This window comes from Balaenoptera physalus, assembly GCF_965194825.1.
Source record: "Balaenoptera physalus genome assembly, chromosome: 6".
In the NCBI taxonomy this organism is placed as follows: Eukaryota; Metazoa; Chordata; class Mammalia; order Artiodactyla; family Balaenopteridae; genus Balaenoptera; species Balaenoptera physalus.
The window spans coordinates 50,736,175-50,763,962 of record NC_138885.1 but is presented as its reverse complement, the minus strand read 5'-3'; the positions used below and the strand labels follow the sequence as shown (position 1 = coordinate 50,763,962).

At 33.6% G+C, this 27,788-nt stretch overlaps 2 long non-coding RNA genes across 4 annotated transcripts in view; one reads left to right on the top strand and one right to left on the bottom strand.

Annotated features, from left to right (window-relative positions):
* LOC309662426 overlaps window positions 1-7,495 on the top strand; it is a 408,402-nt gene extending 400,907 nt beyond the window's left edge. Inside the window, exons 7-8 of one of the 3 annotated variants that reach the window (XR_014264662.1) lie at window positions 60-7,217; window positions 7,420-7,495. This is a non-coding gene — a long non-coding RNA (uncharacterized lncRNA). Of the gene's footprint in view, window positions 1-59 lie in introns of all 3 variants that reach the window. The other 2 variants (XR_014264663.1, XR_014264664.1) reach the window with 2 other exon arrangements.
* The window catches only part of LOC309662480, a 347,855-nt gene extending 322,954 nt beyond the window's left edge, over window positions 1-24,901 (bottom strand). Inside the window, exon 1 of the long non-coding RNA XR_014264725.1 lies at window positions 13,453-24,901. This is a non-coding gene — a long non-coding RNA (uncharacterized lncRNA). The remainder of the gene's footprint in view (window positions 1-13,452) is intronic.
* Between the last annotated feature and the right edge of the window lie 2,887 nt (window positions 24,902-27,788).

The window sequence follows — 27,788 nt, the reverse complement described above, 5'->3', positions numbered from 1 at the left end:
GCTCACTATGACTTCTAAAATATACAATTATAGGAAACCGTGTTTTGATTTGACAGTAGGGATGAAAATGGCATGCATGGCTCCTGTCTGGACATGAATGACTATCTGAAAGGAAGTCAACCTTGAATGACACTGAGGGCCACGATAATGAAGCATGAATTGACAGGTGCTGGGCTAGATTTAAAACATTTGAAGAGCCTGTATAATCAAATGAGTGAAAGAGGTTGACTCGATCAAGGGAGATTATGGGAAATTATGTCATTTCTGTACTGTTTGTTTCTGTGATGAATGAAGAACTCTATTTCCTTGACTCGGGTTTAAGATCTTTTCTATTCATAATTTCTCCCAAATCTACTTTGGAAAAAAAAGAGATTCATCTGTAAGGTATTATTATATTTTGTCTCCTGGTCCAAATTGTGTATGCCACTTTGTGCTACTGAAGATGAATATTGTGGTGATGATGGTCTTATTTTCTTTCCCCAGTAAAAAAAAGAAAAACAATTCCAGGTAATGGTAAGTTCTGAGGCCATGAGTAATAGCCACTACATGTCAAAAATATGTTGGTAAAAATTACTTAAAATGTCTTCAGTGATAAATGGATAGGGTAAGAAAAAGTATGCCAATTTGTATTCACGTCATTCTTTACCCTTTCCAACATTTTCACTATCAACCAGTAGCATGTTCTGATTCAGAACTTGCCATTGGAGTGGTGTATTGTCTTGTCCCAAATAAGGGTTACTGACTCTTCTGAAAAGAAAGATTACTTCTAATTTCCTCAAAGCCTTGCTATCACTGAGTGATAATGAGAACAGCAGAGTGAGGCAGAGAGATCTCAGAGGGGCTGAACTGCTGACAAGGAACTACCTGAGTGGACCAGGGATAAGGGCTGCACTGCCAATCACTCTTCTCCCAGCAGGGAATAATGCCAGATAACCACGGGGCATATGTCAAGCATTGTTCAATAGGTCTACCTGTTGAGGTTTCCAGATTGACTGATAAAAACAACTTGTCTGCAGGTAGTTTGTCTACATGAGAAGTGACCCAGTTGTTCTATTTAATTGTGTGGATCCAATTGATACTTTAACACAGAAAAAAATAGGTTATCAGGGAGGAGTCAAGTTGGAGGTGAAGTAAGAGGGTCAGTCTTCCCTTCCATCTCCTTGAAACACATCATGTCTTGTGATCATAGCTAAACAAGTGTACAGATACATCAGTAGCTTTTCTGAAAATGGACGTTTTTAAACTTATTGAAAGGAGACATTTTCTAAGAAATCATTTTTTTAATAAAATAAAGATTTTTTTCAAATTAAGTAACTTCTTTATGTTTTCTTGGTGCAGAGGATCAGCAGATATAATGGAGATTTTAGAATCAGCAATTAGGTTTTAAGTTTGTCCACTTAAAGCACTTAACTAACTACAGGACCTCAGTTTCTGCTCTGTGTTTTATTGACCTTTCCAGACTCATTTAATGCTACATTTCAGGTATACTGAATGTGTTACTGTTTCTGAATCAAGTTATGGTCCTCTCTTCCCTCCAGTGTTCACACGTGTTGTTACCTCTATCTGGAACAGTCTTCAGTAATTTAACTTTAATCAGCTATTTCCCATCCCCACACACATACACACTCGTGTACCTGATTTCTCACCATCCTTCAGGACTTACCTTAAATGACACCTCCTCCAGGAGTCCTTCTTTGACTCCTACTTGAAATTAGATCCCATGTATGACCCTACACATATTCCATCATAAGACATCTATTGAATGATGTGTTTATGTCTTCCCAACAAGACCATCATCTCTGAGAGCAAAGATCTTGTTGCTCTCACTCAACACACTATCCTTAGCACCTATCCCAGCTCCTGGGAACACAGGAGACCCTCAGTGAAAATTTGTGGGTTGACATCCTCCAATGTGATTCATTACTTTTCAGAGTCACATATCCAAAATCTCACCAGTTGTGCTCTATATCAACAGTCTGACACACAGTAGCCATTCACAAACATCTGTTCAAAGAATGATTAAACAAGTGAATGAATAAATGAGTAAAGTGTTGAGAAGAACACAAAAGTCTTTCTGTCTAACGTATTTCTTCATAAAATTTGAAATCCTGAATCATATTTTTTTGTTGAATAGCTATTAATTCCCCACACAGCATGGACTATAAAATGACAGGAAGTTGAGCAAGTTCCCATTTGACAACAGATCCTTGGGACCCTGGAAAAACAACAACAGCAACAACAAAAAAAAAAACCCAATGAAGACCCCAGGAAACAAAAGAGTGGAGGAGGAAGGAGGGCGAGACAGAAAAAGACTAAAACCAACTGCTTCTATTCATTACAGTACTTCTCACTTCTCAGAGCAACATTTTTGAAGGCTTCTGTAGCAACGACCTCAAAAACAAAGGAGACATGTGCAAGTTCAAGAAAATGAAATCAGTGTTTAATTACTAAATATTCTACCTCTAAAATTAAAGAAAAAAAGCTTAAATAATTCAGTTTGATTTGGTCTCATTAGTCTGATTTCCTAGTATTTAGCCTTAATTATGTGATACATAAGCCCTAATTATGTGGTACATATACAGTGCACTCTCTAAAGTTAAATATCAGAACGGATACTGACTTAAATGATAAAATATGTTAAATTATTAATGGTAATTAATCTTACAAAATAGGCATAATTAGTTTAAGTACTTTAGATATTATTCTTAATAGCATTACAAATAATATGACACAGTTTGATCATTTTAAAAGTAATTTATTGGGAAGAAAAGCAATGCAAGCAATGTTTTTTTACTCAGGAGGGTGAAGGGATTGCTTGGTGCTGTCAAAATATGTCTAGCTGTCCTTTTTGAAAAGATAAGATTGTTTTAACCCATTAAGTGCTGTGTCCTAAACAAAATGGGAATTTAATTTTAAAGAACATTTTTTTTCATGAATATAATCATCTTTACAAATAACAGTACCTATTCCATTAAGAGTTTTTGAATATTCTTTCATTCAGTGAGTTCTGGGTATCATGCCATGAATTGTTTAGAATTGTTCAGTTTGTTTTTGTGTTTTCCCTTTTTATTGTTGAGTTTTTGTCTTCTACTGAGCTTAATTTAAATTTTTGGTTATTTAACTTTGATGCTAGACCAAAGCCTTCTGTTTTAACTCTTTCTTTCTACCTCTGAATGAACCTGCTATTGTCATTTAATGTCTAACATGGGGTTAAACTCTGAGAAGTTCTACAGGAATATACAAGGAATACAGTTTGCCTTTGAAGCAAAATTTTGAAATGGATGTTTCTGTATTGAATGGGAACATGCATGGAATCAGATAATTGGTCATCTCTCCTACCTGGAATTTAGTGATGAAGAATAAGATGATAAATTACACATCAGAAATCATACTACTTGCTCTCTAGATTTTACTACAATGTTCCCAGTCCAGGTTTAAAAATATCTTTACTGTCTACTACTGAGGAAAGCTTATATAATACAACTGCAGAACCTTTTCTCAGAATGTAGCTCAAGAGAACGACCAGAAACATGATTTCATCCAATAAAATTCTGATGTTATTAGATTAACCCGTTATATATGAATCAGTCTTGAACCTTGACATTCTAAGATGCTACAATGGTTAAAAGTAAGTAAAGAATGCTATTGAGCATCTGTCTCTAAAGTCATACAGGGAAAGTTTCTAATATTTGTTCTAATGACACCCTTCCACAATGTTCAAAATCAAAACAGCATTCTTCCCAGACACCACACTCACCATTTAATGTGTTTTTCAAAGCTACCATCACCAACATTTTGAGCAGACATCTTCCCAGTATTCAGGCTCCCTAATTAGATGTAAAGCAGTGTTGATTTGATACTAATTCAAATTTGGCTCTACTGAATAAACACTGGTTAAGGACACAGATAAAGGTTGGCTCCTGAGTAGGAAGGCTGGCGAAAGTGGGGTCCGGACTTCCCTGGTGGTGCAGTGGTTGAGAATCTGCCTGCCAATGCAGGGGACACGGGTTCGAGCCCTAGTCCGGGAGGATCCCACATGCTGCAGAGCAACTAAGCCCATGCGCCACAACTACTGAGCCTGCGCTCTAGAGCCCACGAGCCACAACTACTGAGCCCGCATGCCACAACTACTGAAGCCTGCGTGCCTAGAGCCTGTGCTCCACAACAAGAGAAGCCACCACAAGGAGAACACGTGCACCACAACGAAAAGTAGCCCCTGCTCGCCGCAACTCGAGAAAGCCCATGCGCAGCAATGAAGACCCAGTGCAGCCAAAAATAAATAAAATTTAAAAAAAATAAAAATAAAGTGGGGACTGTCAGAGAAAGGAAATCTCAACACTGTCACAATGTTTTACTGAGAGGACTCCAAGGAATACAGCAGTGATTTCCATACTTTTGAAAAATTTAAATCAACGATAATAAACTTTCTTCAAATTAGATCTTGCATAGAATCTCATTTGTAAAACAGATGAAACTGATATTTTAGACGTCAGTGAGAACAATAAGGGTATTTCACTGAAAAAAGAAATATAAAATTGGATGTTACAGATGACATTGCTCCATTTCAAGAAAATCCACCCAAAGTATAACATGTTTTATTTATTTTTCAATAGGTGGCCTTGAATCTTAGACTGCTCTTCAACTGATTATCATAGTGTCACAAAAGAAACTTTCATCTGAGGTATGCAGAGAAGCAATTTTTGGAACTGTTAGTTTCTGTGATTTTTGTTTCATCACATTTTATTGGGATCTATATGCTTATTTGTTGAGTGTTCTTATACAAAATATTCTTATTTTGAAACTCCTTATTTCATATTTCATATTGCTTAAGATATACATTACATCATACAATGGGCTCTTTATGAGGTCTGTGCTGAGAAATTCCTGTTTGAACTTCATTCCAAAGAAGAATGGTGGTTTTGAGCCTAAAAAAAAAATCTTATTAACATTGTGACCTGTGTAATTGCCAAGTCTTATTTTTTATTTTGGCTGCAAAAAACCTTGGGGCCATCAATTATTGCCAAGTACTAGGTGTGTGTGTATGTCTTTATAACATAAAATTCTGGCCTCGTTGCCAGTCTTTTTCCTTAATAGTCTTTTGTATATTTTCCCATATTTTAAAATACACTGTTGTCATATAATTTCACAAGTTATCTTAAATATTATCTGAAAAAATTGTAGATCAGAGCAACATAAATAATAGATCATTTCAAACAATCTGACTGTTTCTCCCAATGACTTTCCCACGTGGTCAATGAATTTGACCACGTCTAATTCATTCTTGTATCTTCAGACCTAGGAAAGTGTTTGCCATTTAGAAGGATTGTTGAATTAATGAAAATACTAGTAATTCTATATCTCTATTTATAAAATTTCTATTTTTTCTATTGCTTATTAATAAAAATATGTGATGAAGGCTTTTAATGATGTGGTTCCTTTTTTACTCTGTAAACTTATTTACTGTTTCCCAAATTTGCAGATACCTGAGCATACCCTATGCTGTTTAATAATTATACTCTTGCATGCAATAAGCCTTGCATTATTCTTTGTCCTGGAATGTTTTTCTCCCATCTTATTAGTTTTAACCCAAATATTACTTCCTCTCTGAAGGCTTTTCTAACTCTGTAAGAAGTGTTCATCACTCTTTCTTGAATTTGCAATATAACTACCCTCAAAACTTTATATAATTTTTTATCAAATTGTGTATTAATTTTATGAATATAACTGTTTATCCTGAAAGTCTGTGATCTTTATAGGAGGTCATCTTTGTGTCTAACATATCATGAATGCTCAATCATTTTTACTAAATGTATGCTATTTAGCAAATTTAAAAACAACATTGACTATCATTCCAATAGTTTTAGCTTAACAGCTTGAACTATTAAAATAGTCCATATGATTGGTATTATTTTCACTAACTTTGGCTAATTTCTAGTTTTATTTTTACTGTCAGAGATGTCCTTGTTCTTTTCCTAAATTTAGAGATAACTGGTGTGATTAAAGTCTTTTATGTTTCTGAAAATTTTAGGAATGTTAACAATCATTTTTAGGGATTGAAAACGTTGTCAACATAAGACTAAATATACACATGCGTATGTAATATATATTTAGGTAGATAATTAAGCAGGAAAACAATAAGCTAAACTGTGTAATATTGGGAATTGTGCAGACAGAGCTGCAAATGCATCTGGTGCTGCATACAATGCATGGAATTGGAATGTTTGGTAGCTGTGTGTTTGCTACCTCTGTTTAAATTTGTAATACTTATTGATTTCTAAATATTTTCCTTGTCTGTTGCCTGGAATTAAATTAATGAAAGTTTCAGAATCAACATCATCAAAAGAAACTCCTGGAGTTTTCATTCATTTGCTTTTTTTTTTTTTTTAAACCTCTGGAAAAGTTACAAGACAACCACAATTACATAATTACATAGTGTTAAAGTTATAGCAATACATAGTTTTCAAATTGGAATGCTTATGAGAGGTATTTGCACTTAATGAGAAAATGTGTTAAAAGGATATTAAAACTGGTTAGCTGCATATCACTTTTATATTTATAATCATATTTCAAAAGTATTTAATTGTTATGATATATGACAATAATCTCAATATGATAATATACTCATGGAAAGTAATCATACTAATTTGATACCAGAATGTTGCCTGCATTGTCCAATTTAATAATCATAACATCAGAATGTTAGTATAAAATAGACTCATTTCTCTTAGGTATTTTCATTTTGGCTCTCTCCTACCTGATCCTTCCACTTACCTATTAAACAGTAACATATTGACACCAAGATGTATGAAGAAAACATTTAAAGTCAATTCTTAATTCTGTTTTCCCAAATTTCTCTCATTTGTTGGAAATCAGACACAAATGCATTTAGTGCATTATTAATGAAAAATTTTAGGTAGTTTCAATACTTAAATGTTTTTTTCCTTTCCTTTTCTTGCCTAATTTTATTTTTTAATGATTCATTTAATGAATTTCAATAACATGCTTACTTCTGAGTCCTTGGGAAATGAAAACATAGGTTTTTCCTGTATTTTTTTTACATTATTCATTCTTTCAGCAAAACTTTTATAATTCATATTTCAAAGGAGGACAGAGAGAGAAGAGAAGTGAAGAGGAGAGAAAAGAAGAGAAGAAGAGAAAAGGAAAGGGACACTCACTGGCTAGATCTTGGGCTTAGGAAAAAATCTAGCTCCAGTTAGGTAAGTGAACAGAAGTTGAAGATGCCCCAGAAAGGTGGGAGAAGCCAGGGATGGTTTGAATTCTATAGCAAAGTCAGAGTAAAAGTATTAATCTATCATAGGCTACTTCTGAACTAATTCAAAGCATTCAGGAAAACTTAGTGTGAATATATAACTCGCCAAGTCTGTCCGTCCTTAATCAGCTTCCACTCTGCTGCTCTAGGTGATGAATGTCTTTTGAATCTTAAGCACTGAGTTCCATCAGAGTGGAAAGGAAGGAAACCTGTTATCTGACTGTATGGAAAATGTAGCCTTTGAGTTAGACCTGACAGACTTTTCACAAAGACAGACAGACTAGCATGATTTTTCTCCATGTCTTGAATACTCCATGTCAAGAGAGCAGAATGCTCAGGGAGAGGTAATAGGTAATTAGGTAGGTTTGGCTGACTACGTTTGAAATATATAATAAGGATTTTGAAAGTTAGGAAATAATACTAATTTTGCAGGAGTTTACATGATTGGAATTTAATTGTATTAAATTTAGGGGCAATATTTTAAGTGGTTTATAGCAAGGAACATCTGAAGGAGAGGCTAAAATAAGCCTAGTAGATAAGAAGAGACTGTGGTATAGAGAAGTAAAAGTGGGTGGGGATCAAGTGAAATGAAGAGGCATAAAATGTTCTTGAAGATTGCTATTTTTAAAAAACTTATTTAACAGACTCAATAAGTCCTTATTTTCTGTTAGACACTGTTTTGAGCACTTATAAAAGTTAATTTATTTAATTTATAAAACTTATTCCTAAATATTGGCTAGAATGAGAAACAATTTTAAAATGACTACATCTTTGTGTGGTCAGAAGAGTGAACAATGAACGTCTAATGGAAATACAATTTTTAAAAAATTTGCTCTCAGGTGACCTATAATTTGTATGTTTAATGAGATAATCTATATGAAATAATTTAATAAATAGCAAAGCCTTGAACAAATGGCCAAGATATTATTATTCTAATTATTCAAAATTGACCACAAACTTTAAAAAAATCATATTTGAATAAGCTTGGAGTCAGGCAGTAGATTATCAGAATTACAAGAGAACTAGTTAATATATAGCACTTGCATCTAGGCAACAGTAGAAAAAATGTTTGCATGATAACAGAGCTATATGGCCATTATTTGGAAACTGTTATGTGACTATTTTCCATGTACTTCTTAGCATATTTTTGAGATGGAAAATCCATGGAATGCTCCATTTTCCTTTTTGCATTAAGAAGCCTTGCATAAGAAACTCATTGTGCCAGAGTGATAATTTTGCATAGTTGATAGTTCCCATGAATCATGAAACTACTTTCAACCCACACATCATTTGACCCTTCTCAGCTTTTACACACAATCCCAAAAGACAGAACTTGGATAAAATAAAGAAGTACCAGCCATGAAAAATTATTCTGGATTAAAGACAAAAATGAAGGAATTATTTTGAGTGCTATATAAATCTACTTTATAACATGCAAACCAAACCATGCACCATATTAGGGTGCATGGAACAGAGTGACAGAGTTAAGTAAGAAAATGAAATTCTGTGGATCCCCCAGTGGAATGAATCAGCTTAACTTTGTTATTATTTTGTAAATGGTAAACATGCTAAGTTTTCTTTGAGCTTCTGTGTAAGTCAGTTTTCAGTTTTATTAGCTATATAGTATATAAAAAATTATGGTCTAGACTTCTTGGAGAAAAAATCTATTGTCTCCTTTGAAAATTTCTCATACTCATGATTTCAAATAGTATTTTTAAGCTTCAGATTATCAAATATTTATCCATAGGTCTGACCATCCCAAGATTTCTAGATTTATACATTTAAACCTGCTCTAAACTTCCTGCTCAATGTCCCATATATTCCTTAAGCTTAACATATTTTGAACTGAATTGATTATCTCCTCTGCACCCTCACTGACCCATATACCAACCCCCAAATTTCTTCCTCTTTTTCTGATTTGGCAGCGCGGGAAAGCCTGAAACTTAGAAATTTTCCTTGACTCTGACTCAGTCTTACAACTCTTAATGAAAAGTTGTTGATTTTACCTCCTAAGTATCTCTTTCCTGCCCCACTCTCATCTATGTACTCAGTATCTCTCTCCCGGCTATTAAAATAGCCTCTGAATTGATCACCGGACACCATTCTCTTCCATATCAAATTAGTTTTTCAGATTATCATCAAAGTGATAATGCTAAAATGCAAATCTGGCTGTATAACACTTAAATTTTCTCAGTTGTTTCCTAATGCCTAGATTATAAATCTAAGCTCATTTTTTGCTGCTGTACTACACATGTTTATCTCCCAATGTTAACAAACTCTCAGAAATGTGTTTGATAGAGAGTGTCAGTAGGACCAGGGGGGTCTATTCAAAATAATGTGTAGGGTGCGTTGATCTGAGGAGTGAAGTGAAAATCTAGGAAGAGACTCAAACATGCCACATTTATTGGCACATATTTATAAGCATTAAGTAGGTAATAGGTGCTGAGAACATAAAGACTGGTAAGACAGCGTCTTTGTCCTTGAGTTGTTGCTGGTCTCCTATGAGAGACATTTAACTACAAATCTATTTTTGAACAGGTTAGGAGGTGGCACCTGGGCAGAATCTTGAAAGACAATGAATGAGGTGTTAATTTAAATAAGTAAAGATGAAAGGGTTTTTAATCAGAAGAAACATTGCGTCAAAGGTACAGAGACTAACAAGATCATACTAGATTCTAAAAACTATAAAATATTTAGGCTACACAGTTAGGAGTGTTATACAGCAATACAGACAAGATATGCAGAGGCTGAAACATAAAGATCCTTGATTCTCATTGTGCAACGATTGAACTTTGTTATTCAGGTAGTGGGATGCTTTTAGTATATGTTTACTTTTCTGAGGTTGGGGTGCATAACTACAAAAAATTTAAAAAGTATATGTAAAGTACAAATTAACAACGCCATATTAACACCACTTTAAATGTATGATAAACAGGGGTGACTTGATTAGCTCTGCATTTAGAAAGAGCCTTCCAATCTAGGGACAAGATAAAAGGGAACTAAATCATGCAGAAAGCACACTGATTTGGAAGCTACTGCTATAATCCAAACAAGACATATAAAGAGCCTGATGGAATGGAGAAAAGAGCATGTATTTGGAAATATCTAAAAGTGGTAGAATTGATAATATTTGATATTTGATCAAGGAAGTTAAATGAATGGAAAATACATTCTGTTCTAGTACAGCAGAACTAGAAAAATGAGAGAAAATTGATTTCTTTGCAATGGTGTAAACAGAACCGTTCTAGGTAAATTGCACAAATGAAGGACCAAGACCAACTATACATTTATATGCTGTCATTAAATGTTTATTTGGGTGGATTAAATCCATTTAATGTGGTTAGGATGTAATAAAGTAGTTATCTCAGTCACGCGTGTACAAACAACAACAACAACAAAAACTAAAATGGAGATACAACTTTCAGTTTTCAGAAATTTCAGTGTAAACAACACACTTTTTCTGATTTGAGGCACAAGGAGCTATACAATATATAAGTTGTTTATTTTTTCTGTATGACTATAATAGTCCTTTGAAGTTGGAAAGCTGTATCCTAAGTTATGGATATTGGTTCTAAACACCCTTAGGTTTTCAATATTCACCACTACTCCTACCCCTGTCTATTATTTATGGACAGAAAATAGTCAGTGAAGGAGAAACAATGTTAAAAAGATAGAACATAAAGGGAAAAAAAAGCTATAAGTGACCTGAGAATCTACTCAGTCAAATTTGCTGAGCTAGATTTAAACCTTCAAACTAATTTTAAAAGGAGGCATTCTTCATTATTCTAACCTCAAATTCTGAATGTAATTAAGCTTAAAATTAAGCTTATACTATGATTAAGTTTTAATGGAATAATTTCCAGATTTCTCTTTTCTAGGCCTGCATGATTATTTTAACCTTAATTATTCTTCTGTTTAGAATTTTAATTGTGTAAATTTACAACTTGAGCAACTTTATTTCAACAAAAAAGCATGGTGTATTGGGTATCCAAGTTTTCTGTCCAATTTTTCTTTTATCTTTTATTACTAATATGTTTACTGTTAACTAGGGAGTTAAATATTCAGCTCTTCTTTGTTCTATGCTAAAAACAAAACTGGGGGAAAGTTAGATTGCAATTATTTTAAAGAGAAGCTGAGATCCCTAATGAAATCTAGAAGCTAGGAAAGTGGATTTGTGAGGGCCGTGGGTATGCGTGAGAGCTGTACAGAATTAATCCAATGAGGAAATCTGAATCATGCTTCAAGGCAAAGGATGCCTGTGAACCAATCATTGCATAAAGACGTTTTTGTTGCCCCATGCGTTTGGCTTCTTAGTGAGGTTATTCTTTTGGCAAATGATCTATCTTAATATTACACAAGGAAGCTTTGTGTGGGGCAGTGTATCATCAGAGTTCTCTTGTTCTATAATAATGTAAGGAAAAGAATGTGTGCAATACTAACCACTAGGGTCCAAAGTAAAAATCGTATTCCCTTGTTACATATATGTAAAAGTAATAGTGAGAAGCAACCACTTAAAACAAATACTAGAATTACAGAAACTCAACATCTTTGGAAGGTTATCTTCAAATGATGTCTTACAGCGCCAATAAGAACATCAATAATAGCTAATATGTGTTAAGTGCATTATATGTACCAGTCATTGTACTAAGTAATTTTTATGGATAATTTCACCTACTCCTTATAGCTACCGAAAAGATTGGTTTCGTTCTTATTCACAGTTCCTAGATGAAAGAACTGAGGCTTTGATATGTTAAAATTTTAACCACAGTCATACTTCCTCATCCAGAATTTCAACTCAACTCAAATGATTTAAGATATGATACTTACAACCACCATCCAATATTTCCTTCCAATAATGATGTAAATTTTGGTTCCTCAAGTAATGCTTAATGTTATGTGGTAAAGAGTTTTGTTTACCATTACGTTAAGTTAGATCTAAGGCAAGCTGAAAGAAATTTTGATACATTATCTGCCTGTCTCATATTGTCAACATTTCTAAATTGTATTTGAATCATGGACTTTTTTTTTTTAGAGTCCATAGATCCGTAGGAAGTATATGGACGTGCCTTAGGGAACCAATGACCCTATAAAATTATATCTTAAATTTCCTGTGCATGCAGTTTGCTATATTTTTCTGGTGAGAACATTGCTTCTTTAGAATTTTAAGCTGTATATGACCCTCCAAACATTTAGGAACCATTAGTCAGATATTTTGCACTCTGAAAGTAAAAGAAATCTAAAAGTAACATTTTAACAAGCAAAAGGTAGAAATGAAGTGATCTCTGACTTTTAATAGGAGCAATGACAGTCAGAAGTGTATAAAGGTTTAGATTAAATGTCACTAGGAAACGGTGATTTTTAAAATTATTTGTAAGAGTTAGAGTGTTACATCTATGTGATTTTGACTTGTTACACAGTATCAAGCCCAGTTAAAATGCTATTTTTCAAATTTATTTATGTCAAATATGAATGACTATTTCAAATTCTCTTAATATGAATCTATCAATTCTGTTCTAAAATTTGGCATATAGTCATCTGGATTAACTGTTTTTATTCTATTTAGCCATCATTTTCATTTAAAAATAAATGTATTTGTATGGTAAGTGTATTTTTTTTGTGTGTTTTTTTTGTGCTTCACAAACATAATTTTTTATTTGCTCTGTGGAATAAACACTGGGGAAGGGAGACACAAAAGTTAGAGACACCAGTTAAGAGGGTGTTGTATTACAAGGGTACAAAATAATAGGAAAGGGCAACTATAGAGGTAATTAGGAGAGAAAACCAATTCAGGAAATTGTGTTTCTTTCTAATTGATAGACTTCCAAGAATTTTTTTTTAGCATCTTTATTGGACTATAATTGATTTACAATGTTGTGTTAGTTTCTGCTGTATAACAAAGTGAACCAGCTATACATATACATACATCCCCATATCCCCTCTGTCTTGCATCTCCCTCCCACCCTCCATATCCCACCCCTCTAGGTGGTCACGAAGCACCGAGCTGATCTCCCTGTGCTTTGTGGCTGCTTCCCACTAGCTATCTGTTTTACATTTGGTAGTGTATATATGTCCATGCCACTCTCTCACTTCGTCCCAGCTTACCTGTCCCCCTCCCCATGTCGTCAAGTCCATTCTCTACGACTGCGTCTTTATTTCTGTCCTGCCTGTAGGTTCTTCAGAACCTTTTTTTTTTTTTAGATTCCATATATATATGTGTTAGCATATGGTATTTGTTTTTCTCTTTCTGACTTACTTCACTCTGTATGACAGACTCTAGGTCCATCCACCTCACTACAAATGACTCAATTTCATTTCTTTTTATGGCTGAGTAATATTCCATTGTATATATGTGCCACATCTTCTTTATCCATTCATCTGTCGATGGACACTTAAGTTGCTTTCATGTCCTGTCTATTGTAAATAGTGCTACAATGAACATTGTGGTACATGACTCTTTTTGAATTATGGTTTTCTCAGGGTATATGCCCAAGTAGTGGGATTGCTGTGTTGTATGGTACTTCTATTTTTAGTTTTTTAAGCAACCTCCATACTGTTCTCCATAGTGGCTGTATCAATTTACATTCCCACCAACAGTGTAAGAGGGTTCCCTTTTCTCCACACCATCTCCAGCATTTATTATTTGTAGATTTTTTGATGATGGCCATTCTGACCGGTGTGAGGTGATACCTCATTGTAGCTTTGATTTGCATTTCTCTAATGATTAGTGATATTGAGCATCCTTTCATGTGTTTGTTGGCAATCTGTATATCTTCTTTGGAGGAATGTCTATTTAGGTCTTCTGCCCATTTTTGGATTGGGTTGTTTGTTTTTTTGATATTGAGCTGCATGAGTTGCTTGTATATTTTGGAGATTAATCCTTTGTCAGTTGCTTCATTTGCAAATATTTCCTCGCGTTCTGAGGGTTGTCTTTTCATCTTGTTTATGCTTTCCTTTGCTGTGCAAAAGCTTTTAAGTTTCATTAGGTCCCATTTGTTTATTTTTGTTTTTATTTCCATTTCTCTAGGAGGTGGGTCAAAAAGGACTTTGCTGTGATTTATGTCATGGAGTGTTCTGCCTATATTTTCCTCTAAAAGTTTTGTAGTGTCTGGCCTTACATTTAGGTCTTTAATCCATTTTGAGTTTATTTTTGTATACGGTGTTAGGGAGTGTTTTAATTTCATTTTACAAGAAGCTGCTAGACTCTATTACATGGTGTTTGTATTATTTTACATTTCCCACAGAACTGCATGAGAGTTCCATTTACTCCACGTCCTCATCAGCACTTGGTATTTTCAGTCTTTATAATTTTAGTTTTTCTTGTATGTTTGTAGTGGAATCTCACTGTGGTTTTAATATAAATTTCCCTGATTACTGATGATGTTGAGCATTGTTTCTTGTATTCATCATCCATTTGTATATAATCCTTTGTGAAGCTACTGTTCAAATCATTTCAACACTTTTAATTAGATTATTTACCTTTTTATGACTGATACATTTTATATTTTAGATACATGCTCTTTGACAATTTATATGTTGTGAATATTTTATTTTGCTCTGTGGCTTCCCTTTTCATTTATTTAATCATGTCTTTCTAAAAACATAATATTTTAATTTTGATAGTTCACAGTTTATGATTATTTTTCTTTTATAGTTCCTACTTTTTGTAATCTATCTAAGAAATCATTGCCTAATCCAAGTTTGCAAAGATTTTCTACTGTTTTCTTCTATAACTTTTTTACTTGTGACTTAGTAATGTTTAGGTCTTTGTTCTTAAGATTAAATGTGTGTTGTATGAATTAAATATTGAGATTCATATGCATATCCAGTTGCTCCAAGACTGTTGAAAAGACTGTACTTTCTTCATTGAATTACCTTGTCCTTTTGTCAAAAGTGTTGTAACTGTGAGTCTTTTTGTATAATCTATTCTGTTCCATTGACTAATATATCTATTCTAACAATAACACACTATCTTGATTACTATAGCATTGTTGTATGTCTTCCAAAATTCTTTTTTTCTTTTATAAATTTATTTATTTATTTTTGGCTGTGTTGGGTCTTTGTTGCTGCACGTGGGTTTTCTCTACTTGCGGCGAGCGGGGGCTACTCTTTGTTGCAGTGTGCGGGCTTCTCATTGTGGTGGCTTCTCCTCTTGCAGAAAGCTGGTTCTAGGCATGTGGGCTTCAGTAGTTGTGGCACTCGGGCTCAGTAGTTGTGGCTTACAGGCTCTAGAGCACAGGGTCAGTAGTTGTGGCGCACTGGCTTAGTTTCTCCGCGACATGTGGGATCTTCCCAGACTAGGGCTTGAACCCATGTCCCCTGCATTGGCAGGCAGATTCTTAACCACTGTGCCACCGGGGAAGTCCCCAAAATTCTTTTTTAAAACTGTTTTTGGTTATTCTAGGTTATTTGCATTTCTACATAAACTTTAAAATCAGCTTAATCAATTTTACAAAAAAAAATCTTTTGGAATTTTAACTGTGATTGCATTGAATCTAGAGATCACTATCAGAAAGATTGATATCTTAACAGTATCAAGTCACCGTGTCCTTGAGCTAATAATTTTTGCAACTGTTTAGGTCTTTAACCTCTTTCAACCTGAAAACTTTATATATATATGTATTTTCTTTAAAGTTATTTTTTTAGATCCTTCATTCAATTATAGAGAGCTCTTTCTAGTTCTTTCCTTTTCAATATTTGTTTATCCCCAACTTTAAACTTGAAGGATCTCAAAGCACTCTACGACAACTGCAAAAAAGAAAAAAGTCTATGTCAGGGCAGGGAGGAATTGGTCTCTTCAAGATTATAAAACTAAAAGGTCATTTTCCACATCACACTCCTCCCCACCAGGTGAGCAAGACGGAAGCTCTACTCCAGGTGGATGCAGCCAAGATAAAGCTCCCTCTCACCCCAGCATTCAGTCCAGGGCTACGATTTCTCCCAGGAGTGCCAGACCAACAGCATTTCTAACCACCCTACCAACCTTGATGAGGCAGAAACTCTATTCTAGACAAGAGCAGCAGAGAGGTCTCAGTCTCTGTTCATCCAACCCCACTTGTAGGGCAGAAGCTCTACTCCAGGTGTGACAGGCTGAGAATACAGAACCCTCATTGTTATCACTACAGCTCACTCATAGGGCAATGGATCTCACGCTGGGAAAGGTAAGCTCAGAAGACCAGAGGCTACTACCTCCACCCAATGTCCCACTGATAGAGTAGGATTTTCACTCTGAGAAAAACAGGCTGCTGTCCCCATGCCAATTCTGGAGCAATGATGCAGAGGAACTGTCCAGGGGAAGAGGCAGGATGCAAGAACAGAGAGTTCCATGGCTCTCCCTAAGGGAACTGACTCTACTTGGAATAGAGTGTGAAGAAGTTCAAGCCTAAGAACACTGTGTCAAAAACAAGGAAGGTTTTGGTGGAAAGCAATTAAGAGGAGGCTGGTAGATTTATGAAAGCAACAAGGAAAACAGTAGATCAGTTAGAAGTTTCACAGAGAAAGAGGTAAGAAGCGTCCTCATGGGAATGTTCATAGCAGCACTACTTATAATAGACAAAAAAGGGAAACAACTTGTGTCCAATAACTGATAAGTAAATGTGGTATATCCATACAATAGAATTTTATTTAATGATAAAGAGAATAAAGTACACGCTGCAACATTAATAAACCTTGAAAACTTTGTGCTAAGTAAAAGAAGTCAGTTATATAAGACCACATATTGTATAATTCCATTTATATGAAATGTCTAAAATATGCAAATCTATAGAGACAGAAAGTAGATTAATGGTTGCTTTGGTCTGGGAAGGTTGGAGGTGGGGTGATGTGAAGTGACTACTAATGGGTGTGGGATTTCTTTCTTGCATGATTAATATGATATAAAATTGCTGTGATGATTGTTGTACAACTCTGAATATTGAATTGTGCAATGTTAAGTGGGTGAATTGTATATGAATTATATCTCAAAAAAAATGCTTAAAATACAAATTATAATATAATAATAGAATTGGAGATTTTAGAAGGAAGGACAAAGTGGTTTAAAATTTTTGCTTATATTTGTGTGTTGTGGAACGAATGTTTGCCCCCGCTCAATATATGTGCTAAAATATAATGCCCAATATGATAATATTTAGAGATGGGGCCTTTGAGAAGTAATTAGATAATGAGGGTGGAGGTCTCATGAAAGGGATTAGTGCTCTTAGAAAATGCCAGAGAACTAGCCCAACTATGAGGGTAAAAGCTCACTCAGTGAGGATACAGGAAGTCGGCTGTCTGCATCCCAGAAGAGGGTTCTCACCAGAACCCAACAATGCTGGCAGAACTGTGAGAAATAAATTTCTGTTTTTGATAAGGAATATAGTTTATGGTATTTTGCTATAGCAGCTGAGCTTTTAAAGAAAATTCTTTCCTAAATGATGCTACTGAGAAGTTAACTCTAATAAAGCCAAAAAAAAAAGGTGACCCATTTAAGAGAGGATTTGGATAGGTCCTTTAGATTCAGTCTGTAGATTGGCCCTTAACCTAAAAAAGAAAAGAAGCTTACACATTTAGCCCCAGTTAACAGAGTACACGGTCAAAGTCTTATCTATTTTTAAAAATCATATTTGTCCTTAAAATCTCAGAACGATAGTTTGCATGTTGTTAATGGTGAAGGTAGGAGTAGATTCAATGGCCAAATTAGGATTTAGAAGGCTTGTATATATTTTTCCATCAGCCAGGACTAAAGAATATTGAATAAACCTTATTTTTCTGAAAAGACACTTAATCTAAAAATTTTAATTAAAATTTAATAAAAATTTTAATAATACTATTTTTTTAATAGGAAGCCTACTCAAATACTATCAAAATTTTCCTCTCATTTGTCATTCTTATAATATTTTCAGTTTGAATCATCATTCTTTTAAAATTTTATTCAAAAAAATATATAACAGACTTGTAACAGTTGACCTGCCCTCCCTGTGTTCTATCTAGTACAGTGTCAAAATATAGACGTATCTTTTATGAAGACATTAACCTCCTGATGCTATGCCTTGTCTCACCCACCCTCATTGGCTCTCTGTTGTCATAGAGCAATAGTTTACAAACTGAAATTCATATAACATTGAGTTGCACAAGTGACCCATTTGAGTATTTAAAAAATATTAGACTTACATTTATTTTGCTTTGTAATCTCATTCTTTTTTTATACCTTTATTATTTTTGAAATTTTATTGAAATATAGTTGATTTACAATGTGTTAATTTCTGTCCTACAGCAGAGTGATTCAGTTATACATATATATATATTCTTTATCATATTCTTTTCCATTATGGTGTATCATAGGATATTAAATATAGTTTCCTGTGCTATACAGTAGGAACTTGTTGTTTATCCATCCTATATATAATAGTTTGCATCTGCTAATCCCATACTCCCAGTCCTTCCCTCCCCCCACCCCGTCCCACCTTGGCAACCACTAGTCTGTTCTCTATGTCTGTGAGTCTGTTTCTGTTTCATAGAAAAGTTCATTTGTGTTGTATTTTAGATTCCAGATATGTGGTATCATATGGTATTTGTCTTTCTCTTTCTGACTTTCTCACTTAGTATGATCATCTCTAGGTCCATGCATGTTGCTGCAAATGGTATTATTTCATTCTTATTTACTTTATTTATTTTCAATCTTTTTCCATTGGGAACATATACCACATCATCTTTATCCATTTATCTGTCGATGGACATTTAGGTTTGTTTCTATGTCTTGGCTATTGTAAATAGTGCTGCTATGAACATAGCGGGGCATGTATCTTTTCAAATTATAGTTTTGTCTGGGTATATGCCCAGGAGTGGGATTGCTGGATCATAGGGCAACTCTATTTTTAGTTTTTTGAACCTGAATACTGTTTTCCATAGTGGCTGCACCAATTTACATTCCCACCAACGGAGTATGTTCCCTTTTCTCCATACTCTCTCCATCATTTATTATTTGTAGACTTTTTAGTGATGGCCATTCTGACTGGTGTGAGGTGGTTTTGACTTGCATTTCTCTAATAATTAGCAATGATGAGCATTTTTTCATGTGCCTATTGGCCATCTGTATGTCTTCTTTGGAGAAATGTCTCTTTAGGTCTTCTGCCCATTTTTTGATTGGACAGGTTTTTTTTGTTTGTTTGTTATTGAATTGTATGAACTGTTTACATATTTTGGAAATTAAGCCCTTGTTAGTTGCATCATTTACTAATATTTTCTCCTGGTCCATAGGTTGTCTTTTCATTTTGTTTATGGTTTCCTTTGTTGTGCAAAATCTTATAAGTTTGGGTCCCATTTGTTTATTTTTGCTTTTATTTCTCTTGCCTTGGGACACTGACCTACGAAAACATTGGTACGATTTATGTCAGAGAATATTTTGCCTATGTTTTCTTCCAGGAGTTTTATGTTGTCATGTCTTATATTTAATCTTTTAAGCCATTTTGAGTTTATTTTTGTGTATGGTGTGAGGGTGTGTTCTAACTTCATTGATTTGCATTTGGCTGTCCAACTTTCCCAATACTGCTTGCAATCTCATTCTTTTAAATATCTGTTTACATGTGTTTTATAATGTACCTATTATATTGGGGGATACTAGAAATTAGTGGATGAGGAAGGGGAGCAGGGAGGGATGTTAGATGTCCTGTATGGCACAGTCCCAATCAATGAATATTTTTCCTGAGTTCTGTATCACTTTCAAAAGAATCACCGGATAGTAGCTGGGTGAAAAGACGACACTGAATTTCATTTCCCAAGTAAGTAAAAGGTCTTTTTCTTTTACAGTTTTGTTGTTGCTGAAGTTTTTCAGAAATGTAGCCCTATGCAAACTGAGGGAAAAGTTTTAAAACTTCACCATTTAGGAAAATTACATCACTTGTAACAACCATGTTAGTGGTATTTATGTTGCCAATTCAACACACCTGAATCAGCCTGCATTTATATGTGATTCTATCTTTAGTGATTCAGGTCCAAGCATCTGAATTCTTTATTATGTCTTCTAATGCACTCACGTCTGGGCATTTATGTCTTGAAATTTTCTTCTTTATATTAAAGTTGTTTTTTTGTAGTTAAGTATATGGATAAGTTATATTATCTATAAATTTTATTTTTAAATAGTGAAGTGAAGATTATATCTTTATACTATTTCATATATATGCATATGTGTGTGCATATACTACTCATATATAATAAATATATATTTTTTATAAAAATGGGTCTTTGGGGCAGACAGAGTTGTGATCACCACTCTATGGGCTGATAACCATGTAATGTGTGGGCTTCATTGCCTCCCATCAGTTTGCCATTCCTACATCAGCCTTTGCAACTTCTCTACTCTATATGTTCTGCTTTCACCACACCATACTGGCTGATCATGATTTCCAAATGCGCCATGGATTGTGGTGCCTATCCTTATTCCTTTCCTCCATCTCCTTTTTCTGAAAAATTTATACTCCGTTTTATAATACTCTGCTCAATCGGAACACCCTTAGCCAGAGTTTATGTCACTCATTCCTGAACTACTGTATAATTCTGCCCTTATCTCCAAAACAACATTCCTATTTCTATCTTCCCAGTTAAACTGTAAACTTCTAAAGGGCAGGGGTGATGTTTCTTTTTCATTCCTCGAGGGCAAGGATTGTGTTGTATTCATTTCTATCAGCACTTGGTTGCCTAAAAGAATGTTTTTTGATTATTCACTAGTCAATATAATTTTCTTTCTCAGTGAGCTAAATAACAAATATAAACAGCTTAATGCATGACGTTGATTTGAATTTTTGCATTTTCAGCCCCCTCACACACACACCAAGAATTAAGTGTTTATGGACACACAGCCCTAACCTCCATTTGAGCCCTGGTGGCCTTACCTGCCAGTCTTCCTCCAGCACCTGCCACCACTGTCATATTTTTGCACATATTCTCTCGTGGCTCCAGCCATTGTCCCAAAGTAATGCCAATTTCTCATCAATTCTTCCTCTTTTCATCCTGAAACAGAATGAAAAAACAGTCAAAACATTCGGAAAAATACTGTCTCTTTGTCAGCGTGTTTTCTCCAGCGATTTTGATTCCTGTGATTGTTTAACCAGTCCGCCATCCAGGCATTCTTAACACCCAAGTTAGTTACTTACCAAATCAACTGTTGGGCCACTTCTTCCCATAATACCAAAGTTGGCAAACAGCCTTTGAACTTGAGAAACATCTCATGTATGCAAAGCCACGCACTTTAATTAATGGGGGTAAATAAAATGGAGGTTTTTCACAAATACGCTTTTCATTAACAAATAAGTTGTGGAAGACAATAGAAATTGTTTTAATTTAGCATCTTTATTTTAAAAAGATATTACATAAGGGTTTACAATTATTATAAAACATAGAAGTTTACTGAATTTAAATTTATGTAATAAATAAATGTGCTTACAAAATTCAAACGGTAGCTAAAAAATTCAGTCAGAATAGAAGCAAAACTGATTACTATATAAAGAGCGAGCCAATGTTATACAATAAGTGATGGTTTACTTGTTTACTGATTATCTTAGTGTAACCCAAAAGTACTACTAGTTTGGTTTCAGTAAATAAACAAAGGTATGGACTATAGAGGGTCCTGTATTAAAATGAGAAGACAGTTTTATAAGAACAGCATACTAAATCTTGAATATGATCTTTGAAAATATTTCTATAGCTAAAATTCTATGAGTCTTTACCAGCTATGTTTCTGCCAATAGAAATACGATCTATGGTTTAGAAGAGCTGTTTCCTTGTGAACTTCCCTGTAAATTTCCTTTAACAGAATTCTCTGTTCTTACTAGTAAAATAAGAGATTATACTTTTGTAATAAAATTTCACTCTAAAGATTAAATAAAATTTGTATTAAATGTGACAATAAACTTCTCTGTCTGAATACTTAATACTGAAATAACCCATAATATATAAATGCTCTAAGAAATCGCGAACTATAAATAATTTTCCAAGTCTGAAAATTTTTTCCAGAAACTTTTTGTCCTTGGAGGCCAGAATCTTATAAGAAGATACATCCTTTAGGTCCCATGCACCCTTCTCTTCCTTTAAATACTGAAATTTTTTCTTAAATATTTTTGTGTGGAGATTTAAGCTTCAGTTTCAACCATTAATATTATGCCAGAAAAATAGTATTTATAGGATTTAGAGCTGGAAAAAATAGTAGAAACCATATACTTTAATACAACCTTGGTGTTTTATTAATTCTAAATGAGTTCTAAAATTAAGATGAATTTCTAGGGCACTCACCAAAGTAGAACTAGAATCTGGGTTTCCTTACAATACTGGAGTCTTCTAATAATTGCAAGAAGTTGAAACGCTTGTGTTACAGTTCTGGTTGGAGCATTTTTGAAGAAAAATGAAATTATTCTTTTCTCTCTTCTTTATCTTTTTCTAAACTTCATAATCAATCTTTCTTCTACATGTCTCCAATAAACAAATTATCTATTTTCAGTAAAGCTGCATTTGATATCAGGACTTCCTCAACAGCCAGTCACAAATGCCCTTTGTATTAGTTGGTAATTTAATTCACCCTTTTATCAGTCAAGTTCAGCAGCTAATATTTGACAAGCAAAGGTTACAAACCTGGGTAGCTTTTGACATACACAATTTACTAGCCAGAATCCCAAATCAATGACTTTGAAACTGAATCTTGCTGCCGGTGTATATTTCTTTGGTTGCATAGAATTTTTAAAAATTGAATTTGAATGCTTTAATTAAGGGCAGACTTACCAGTGTGTCACAGTTTCTACATACCCTATTACTTCTGTGTGTGACATTTGATGTTCAATTTATGTTATGGTTATGGAACTGAAACCAACATGAATATTGCTTTGTGTTTATTTCATTTTGTTATTGGAGAGGAGGTTGCATAGATGTTTTCTTCTCATAACGACAATGTTTGGGAAGGATGAAGACAGTAATCAGACTAATAGTGCCACTGATGCTTCAAAGACAAAATCTTCACACTTGATTCAGGAAACCTTAAAGACCATAAAACATTGTTAACTGTACATAATATTGTGACACATTTCATATCCCTAATTTGCTAAATAGAAAGTGGCATAATATCTATTAGTGTGATTAAATGGGTCAGTTTCTAAATACAGTCTTACTTAAAGCTGCTTTTACATGTCTTTTAAAAATGGTTGAATATAGAATTTAAAAATACCCGAAAACATTAAGACAGTTAATTAGTATTTTAGTATACATCTTTGAGCATTAGAATTAACTTTCTGTAACAATGATTTTAATAAGAACCACAGTAGTAATATTTTGGTTAGTATTTCATGATATCAATAAAAATATTGCATTGTCTTTTCCCATAAATGCAATGACAAACAGCAAATGGTAAAGATTTTACAAGCTAATTAAATGTCATTAATGAGGGCTATAAAATATATATAAATAGTAGTTTCATTTAGTTTTGGAGAATGATTATATTTGACCACAATGGTTAAAAGACTTAGACTTAGACTTACAAATAATGCTTAATATGAGCTTTCTTATGAGAAATTTGGCATGACAATTAAATATGGCCTGAATAAAAGAGTAAAAAAATTATTTTGCAAATTTTGCTTCAAATATGCTTCCTCTCAAATGTATTAGAAATCAAAATCAAATAAATTAAAATTTTTCTTTTCAACCAACATTAACAACTAATGATTAATCTGAATCTGAATGAGCATGACAAATTGGAATCTTATTTGCAAACAGTCAAAATTATGAAAATCAATGCTGCATGTTCTAAATATTATTCTTCACTGACTAGGAAAATGTGACCTTTGTTTTGGGTTTATATAAAATATATTATAATTGTTCATACAGTTTTATGAAGAAAGACTTTTCCATTTTAAAGTTATTAGATAATTTTAGTAATCATATTGACAATAAGTGGTTTATCACTTTTCATAATATTATTCTCAATATTTGTCAACATCTATTTAATTTTATTTAATTATTTTAGTATTTGATAGTTTGCTTATCCTTTCAAAGTGTGAAATATACAAATATGCCATTTTATTTTTTTCCAATGGAATAGAGCTTTAAATTTGTATTTTCCTTTTTTTAAAAAAAGCACTTCTATTGTGTATTGGATCTAAAACAATGGTTTGATTAATATTAATACAGTCATGGATTTTTTTGTGTGTATTTCAAAATTTATATTCTCCATCACAACACTAGGAAAAAAAAATATCTGTCCCTCCGCCGGACTACTGTTAGTTTGATGATTATACTAATATTAACTGCTTCACTTGAGTAAGCAAAGAAGAAGTAAAATACCAGTCAGACCAGCTGTTAATTCACAGAGTGTTGTACTATGCTTATTAAAAATACCCAAAAGATGTACCTTTGTGGTTCAGTCTTTTGAATTAGAATCAGAATATTAATCATGCCTCAGGCCTAAATTAAACATTGGAAGGCCCCTTAAGAATTTTCACCAAATTTTCTTGGATTTTTCTTTATTGGGTCTTCCTGGACTCTGTTTAGCTCTGTAATTGCTTTGCTCCTTTGTTGATAGGTTAAAGCACAATGTGATTTTCTCCATGTCATAATATTTAAGAGGACGGCTCAATGGTCTACTCCAAGTTGCAAAGTGCAGCTGAGACACTGATTTATAACAGAAATAGTGTTTACAATGTCAAATAAAGTGTGAAGTAAGAACAACTGTGTATCTCAAAATCTATACTTATAAAAAGATCTGAATCATTACTGTCTTCATATCATTTATATTCTGAAGGGGTTATCTTAAGTGACCCTGCCAAATGTGGAAGACCTCTTATATATGAGTATGCAAATGCAAGAAAAAATAAGGACAACCTATCAAGCATGTTCAAAATATACTATAGTCTGATTTCAGAAAATGGTCAATGTTACTAATGAATGTATGCCTGAGTACTTACATATGGACCCAGTTTCAAAAATAGAAGTGTGTGATTAAGGTAACATTTGTGCATCTATCTAAGAACTGTGTCTTGAGTGTACTGTTTATTTATACTGGAGGACAATTTGAACTCCACACACGAGATCAAAAGGAATGTTATGACCTTGAAATATTTCTTTAGCATTTAACATATCTCTACCACCTCACTCTCAAGGCAAAAGGATGAAATGGAAAAGTATATCAGTTTGAGAGAGTGTATTATTTTTAAAATAATCAATGATAGTAATAAAGTGCCAGTGCTCTTCCTATATCACAACACTTTTTTTCCCATTTCTCAATTGAATTTATGATAAACTACTAATATTTAAATAAGAACTTTGTTAATTCTGAACCCCCCACAATTATTTTTGGAAAGAGAAAACACGTCTCTTAAAATTGATATTTGATTTATTAACACATTTGTTTGAAGCAACAGGCTCAGGTTTTTAAGGGTTTGCTTAACAATATTTTGGCTAAACTGACAGTACATGGACTTTATCTTGGCAGTATTTGTATATTATATAACACAACACAATAATAACTGCTGTTCAATGTGATAAAAACAAGCGGAAATTTTATCCATTCATAGTATTGTTAAGACAAAAACAAAAAATTTATGTATTTTGGGGTGAAGTAGTAACAGCTTACCCACTGGTATGTTAACTAGTTCCTATTAAAAGACTTAACAGAGGAAATATGAATTCATTTGACCTGTTAGATATCTAAAAATTAGTGCTGTACACTGTTATAGGCAATTTTGGTAGCTATTAATAACCTGGGGGAAAAAACAACAACACAATAACCAAAAGGAAGCACGTATCAATATTTCGGAAAGAAGTGTGACCAGTGACTGGTGAGTACTTGGAGAATCTAACTTTGCAAGTATGGCACCAGTTGTGCTTCGTTGTGAAACAGAACTTCATTGATGTTCTGAACTAGACTTCTTCCCTTCTCTGTGGAAATCTTCATAGCTGCTTGGGTGATGGACAAATGAATTACAGCTTATTCATAGAAATATGTGGATTATGAAGTAATCTGCTGGTTTTAAAAAAATCAAATGCAATTTTGTCAGCTATTTCCATTAGAGATCAAACTGTGACCAATAAAGAAACAATAACTGAAGGAAAAATTTCCAGTGACCCTCTTTGATAACATTAGAAATGAAGATTAGAACAAATCCAATAAATGTAAAATATTTAGTAAACAGAAGACTGATGAGATCTATGAGCTTATGACCTCTTCTCTTGCTCCAAACTATCATGATTTAGTATTTTTTTGAAGAGGAACTGTTATAATAGTTCTGTAAAATCCAACTCTAACCATTATAACTATTTTTCCAATTTTGTTTTGTGTATCCTCCATTTTTTGTTTGAATACTTTAAAGCACATCCCAAAAAGCATATCATTTCACCCACAAATACTCAAATATCTGTTATTAACAAAGAATACCCCAATATTTTTGTTGTAGTTTTTTTTTAACATTTTAGCCATTTTTTTAAATTGAAGCATAGTTAATTTACAATGTTTTGTTAGTTTCAGGTGTAAAGCAAAGTGATTCAGTTATATTATTTTTCAGATTTTTTTCTATTACAGGTTATTACAAGATAGTGAATATCGTTCCCTGTGCTATACAGTAGGTTCTTGTTGTTTATCTGTTTTATATAGAGTAGTATGTATATGTTAATCCCAAATTCCTAATTTATCTCTCTCCCCTTGCCCCTGCTATCTCCTTTGGTAACATAAGTTTGTTTTCTATGTCTGTGAGTCTATTTCTGTTTTGTAAATAAGTTCATTTGTATCATTTTTTTAGATTCCACTTATAAGTGATATCACATAGCATTTGTCTTTCTCTGTCTGACTTAATTCACTTCGTATGATAATCTCTAGGTCCATTCATGTTGTTGCAAATGGCAATATTTCCTTCTTTTTTATGGCTGACTAATATTTCACTGTGTATGTATACCACGTCTTTTTTATCCATTCATCTGTCAATGGACATTTAAGTTGCTTCCATGTCTTGGCTATTGTAAATAGTGCTTCTGTGAACACTGGGGTGAATGTACCTTTCAAATTATAGTTTTCCCTGGATATATGCCCAGGAATGAGATTGCAAGATCATATGGTAACTCTATTTTTAGTTTTCTAAGGAACCTCCATGCTGTTTTCCATAGTGGCTGCACCAATTTACATTCTCACCAACAGTGTAGGAGGGTTCCTTTTTCTCCACACCCTCTCCAGCATTTATTATTTGTAGACTTTTTAATGATGGCCATTCTGACTGGTGTGAGGTAATACCTCATTGTAGTTTTGACTTTCATTTCTCTAATAATTAGTGATGATGATCATCTTTTCATGTGCCTGTTGGTCATCTGTATGTCTTCTTTGCTGAAGTATTTTAAAGTGAACACCAAAAAGTTTCATTCTGCCCTAAATTCTTTAGTATGTATTTCTAACAATTAAAGCTTATTTAAACCAATAAAATTAAAAATATAATTCCTTAACATCATCTAATTACCCGGTCCATGTTAAAATATTTCCATTTTTCAGATGAACTCAATTTTTGCAATAGTTTTTAAATAAGGATAT